At 45.0% G+C, this 5,107-nt stretch overlaps 1 pseudogene; it reads left to right on the forward strand.

Annotated features, from left to right (window-relative positions):
* The first annotated feature begins 204 nt into the window (after positions 1-204).
* LOC102026615 lies at positions 205-1,391 on the forward strand (annotated as a pseudogene).
* The last annotated feature ends 3,716 nt before the right edge of the window (positions 1,392-5,107 follow it).

Here is a 5,107-nt window from a genome sequence, read left to right on the forward strand (position 1 = left end):
GCCGCCCTCCACGCGCCCGAGGTCTCTTTCTCCCATCCTCTTCCTCCTCCCCCATCCCCTCTTCCTCCTCTGCCCGCCCGCGGGGCCCCCCTTGCCTTCCCACCCGCCCCTATTGTGTACCCCCCCCACCTCCCGCCCTTGCCCTTCCCACCGGCTCCCCTTTTCCCCTCAGTTCCCCTCAGTTTTTGGCTTTGACCCCCACAAATGACCAAAGACTTGACTACTCAAAAAGCCCAGCTCCCCACAGTACTCGATGTGGACACCGGTGTAACTGAAGGTGGATTAAACGTCACTCTCACCACCCGGCTACTTATGCATGGAAAGGAAGTTGGCAGTATCATCTGAAAGAAAGGAGAGTCAGTCAGGAAGATGGGCGAGGAGAGTGGTGCACGTATCAACGTCTTGGAAGGGAACTGTCCTGAGCAAATTATCACTTTGGCTGGACCCACTAGTGCCGTCTTCAAAGCCTTTGCTATGCTCATTGACAAACTGCAAGAGGACATCAGCAGCTCTATGACCAATAGCACAGCTGGAAGCAGACCCCCGTCACTCTGAGGCTCGTGGTCCCTGCTAGTCGATGTGGCTCTCTCATTGGTTGCAAGATCAACCAATCTTGCAAGGCGGTTGCAAGATCAAGGAAATACAAGAGAGGTCCACGGGGCGGGAGTTATGCTCCCCAACTCAACTGAGTGGGCCATCACTATTGCTGGCATCCCGCAATCCATCAGTGAGTGTGTCAAACAGATCTGCGTGGTCATGCTGGAGTCCCCTGGAAGGATGTGACCATCCCGTACCGGCCCAAGCCATCAAGTTCTCCAGTCATCTTTGCAGGTGGTCAGGACAGGTACAGCACAGGCAGCTAGGGTACGGGCTTTCCCCACACCACGCGTCCACGTGCCTCAGCCCTGACCTGGAGGGACCACCTCTCGAGGTCTCTACCGTTCACGGACAGCATGCCACCGCACAGCCAGATTTGAACAAGCTGCACCAGTTGGCAAGGCAACAGTCTCATCTTCCCATGACGTATTGCAGCACTGGATTCAGCACAGATTTGGATGCATCCACTCGACTACTTCTCATGAACTCACCATTCCAAATGGTTTGATTGGCTGCATAATGGGCCATCAAGGTGCCCAAATCAATGAGATCCATCAGACGTCTGGGGCGCAGATCAAAATTGCGAACCCAGTGGAAGGATCTACTGATAGGCAGGTTACCATCACTGGATCTGCTGCCAGCATTATATCTGCTGCCTGGCTCAATATCTAATCAATGTCGGGCTTTCCTTGGAGACGGGCGGCATGGGGAGCCGCTAGAATAATGCAGATTCATCCATAACCCTTTCTGCTGTTCACCACCACCCATGATCTATCTGTGTAGTTTCTGAACAGTCAGTGATTCCAGGTATTAAATGGTTTGTAAATTTTCAGTTTCTACACACTTTATTATCCACTTGTGATTTTTAAATGAAAGTGTTTTAATTCAAAAAAAAAAAAAAAAAAAAGAGAGAGAGAAATGAGGAAGGCCAGTTGCTTCTGTGGAGGGGAGAAGGGTTGCGGGATTTTCACTCTAAGTCCACTTTGAGTTTGGTTCACCTGAATGTGTTCTGTATGCAAAATTAAATAAAAATTAACATGTAAATAAAAAAGAGTTGAGTTGGAGTTCTAACCTGGAGAGATCAGCGGCCCTTTCGCAGGGCTGTCGCAAGAGCAACTGTCATTTGGAGACCCCGAGGCCCGTGGAGGAAAGTGCTCGTCCCTGACCCCCGCCTCCTTTCTTCTCACCCCGTTCTGTCCTCCAGATGAAGCTGTCACGGCCCAACTGAGCGTCTGCCAATGTTTCCCCGCGGGGTTGCCCAGCTTGGCTCTCTGCCTGCTGGAACACAGCTTGGTCTGTGTGTCCAAGACCTGGGCATTTTAAAGCAGCCAGACGGCTCTTTTTGTTTTCTCGGGCTCTTGGCTGGCCGGCCAGCTCCACGCACTGGAGAAATTTTAGGACTGGCGCTTGTTTTCACCATAGTAGATCCATTTTGCTTCATGATAACTTCCTTCTAACAGCTCTGGGAAAAACTGTGCTGGGCCCAGTCTCAAACCACATTCCTGGCATTGCAAACTGCATTCAGTGTGGTATCTCAGGGTTATAATTATGAAAGAAGTCAAAACCTCTTGCAGTTTTTAGGCAGGCTCAGGGAGCCTGGTTTAAGTCAGAACTAAAGCGAAGTCTGGAGGCCAGTGGGACCATTGGGTTGAGCCCCTGAAGGCCCCTTACCATCGCGACCCTCAAGCTGCGTGTGCTGCAGGCGAGGAGCTAACTTTCCAGTTGCCTCTCTTCTGATTAACCTGCCTTTCGCTGCAGACTTCTGGGTTTTTCTTTCCTTTATGAACCTATTTCTTGAGGTGATGAGAAGGATGAAGCAGAAGCAGGTACTTTCTTTGTTGCCTGGTTAGAGCTGCCAGATTATGCAAAGAAAAATTCAGGACACCCAGTTATATGAAAATTTCAGGTAATAAATAATTTTTTCTCTCTCTTTCCTTCTTTCTTTCTCCTTCCTTTCTTTTGCTACTTCCACCACTGACACATAGCATTTGGCTTTTTTTTTTTTAATTAAAAAGAAGATTGTACTAAAAAAGAACAATAGCAAAATACAAACAACACAAAGCAGGACATTAAAAATGATACAGGGTTTCAAACCAAATGATAGAGGTTAACAGTGGTTGTTATATTACATATTGTTATCTTCAATGAAGAATTAGCATTTGGCTAATCAGATTAGCATTTGGCTTTTAAAGAGCTATTTTTACAAAGCTACTAGTCTTTTAAAAAAAGTTTTTAGTTAGCGCTTGGGGTGTGGCTCAGTGGTAGAGCACTTACTGAGCAGGTGCAAGGTCCTGGGTTCCATCCCCAGCACCTCCTTGTCCCCCCCAAAGTTAATTTAAGTAGAAGTATAATATATGCACCATCTTTTTTTAATTTTTATTTTTTTAGTACATGTTTTAAAATTCTTTTTTATTTTAAAGAAGAAAACAATAAAAATGATACAGAATTTCAAAACAAGATGATAGGACATTAACAATGGTTATTATATTTCATATTGTTATCTTTAAAGTAGTTGCTCAGATTACCAGATATAGGCATGTAAAGTTGATTGAACAATATAAACACTAACTGTTCCTTTCAATGAATAGAAATTAGTAGTACAATTTCTTAGCTATCATATATCTATATCTATATCTGTATCTATATCTCCCTTCCTTCTTTTCTCCTTTCCCCATCCCAGGTGTTCTTCCCTTTTGAGCAGTTTCTTTCCCTTTCACAATATCCATTGCATTAGCCCATGTTTGCAGTACACATATTGATCACAGTCATCTTGGGGAGTTGGTACACGTAATAAAACATCTTAATTCTTTTTACATCCACTTCCCCTCCTCTCCCATACCCCTTCCCCCATCTCTTGGCCCCTTTCCCATTTGGAAAAAGTCTATCTCCCTGTTTCTTATTTCTGTCTTTTACTTTGCTCATTAATTTATTTATTCTTTGGGCTTTTCATATAAAAGAAGTCATACAATATTTAGACGTGTGTCTGATGATTTATTTCACTTAACATTATGGTCTTAAGGTACTGTATGTACCATCTAAAAAGTTCTGATCCTTTTGTAAGAGTGAGTGATTTGGGGAAGCTACAGGGATTGGTCAGATTAGTCTGAGTTGCAGTTGCTAGGTGGTGAGCGAGGCTGGGTCCCTGGGAGTCCCCATGTCCTAGGTTATGACTTCTCAAACTCTGGAAAAGTAACTTTCCTGATGACTCCACCAGGCAAAACTTGCAGTCATCCACGTGCTATTAATGGAGTGGCTCATCTCAGAGCCTAAAGAACATGTCCAAAGTTACTAAGCTACCAAACAGCACAGTAGGAACGTGAACTCTGGTTCCTGTCACCGTTGGGCTCAATCTTAACAACTGTGCCCTCCTGCAGCCTGGGCACAGCTCAGACCCAAGAAAGCCTGGCCACAGACTACCTGCAGCCTGGCCACAGACTAGCTGTCACACAGCCCACGACCCAAGAAAGCCCGGATGGGAAGACTTGAGGGGGAGGTTCAGATGCGCTTCCGGTTGCAGTGTAGCTGGTGGAAGACCCTGTGCTTAGCATGTGCAAGCCCCAGGTTCAGTCCCAGCACCACACATGACAGAGAAAAAGGAACAATTTTTGCAGTATTTGCTTATGCATTATTTGATTTTGATGCAGTGCCCATTTATGACTTTGATAAATTTTAAGAAACAATACAATATTAACATTAATGCAAGAATCAATAAATAGGTATACATATTTGACGTCTGAAAGAAAAGGAAAGAGATTAGAGGCTCAGCAGATCTGCCTTATTGTATGTTGTTCCCTTTTGTTATCTCCTGAGAGGAGTTGGGGCTGCCATTATAAACCCAAGGATCTTAAGAGTGTGTGCTGTTAGTTTAGTCAAGTCTTTTTTTGTCTGTTCATTTTGCTTTTTGTGGTAAAGAGGATTAAATCCAGTGCCTTCACCCTAAGCTACTAGGGGATTGTCCCTCCCCTTTAAAAACTTATAGACAAAGGGGCTGAGGATTTAGCTCAACGGCACAGCGTCTGCCTGGCAAGCACAAGGTCGTGAGTTCGATTCCTGGTACCGGAAAAAAACCAAAACCAAAAAAAAAAAAAAACCAAATAAAAACTTATAGACAGAGACTTGCTAAATTGCCCAGACTGGCCTTACTTGCAACCCTCCTGCCTCAGTTTTCCAGTGGTGGCATTGCAGACCTGTACCACTATGCCCTGCTAACTGCATCATTTTTGAACAAAATCCAGTTTATGTTTTATACCAGTGTGTGTTACAGCTTACTCACACTCCGCCCCCGTGGGACCTGCCCCTTCAAGATGCTGACATTCAGTTCTCATTGTGTCTCAGTATCTGCTCTCAGTGACAACTTGGTAACTTGGGTAAACATTCTTATCCTGGCCGGCATTGCTGGATCTGTTGGAAGATTTAGAAATAAGAGCAATCTGTACTTTTTTTTCCTTTAGAAAACCGGGTAAGCAAGGCACATGCTGTTATGACTTGTGTCTAGATGTCCCCGCCAAGC

The sequence above is a fragment of the Chinchilla lanigera genome, unplaced genomic scaffold, assembly GCF_000276665.1.
Source record: "Chinchilla lanigera isolate Chin_1 unplaced genomic scaffold, ChiLan1.0 scaffold00061, whole genome shotgun sequence".
Classification (NCBI taxonomy): Eukaryota; Metazoa; Chordata; class Mammalia; order Rodentia; family Chinchillidae; genus Chinchilla; species Chinchilla lanigera.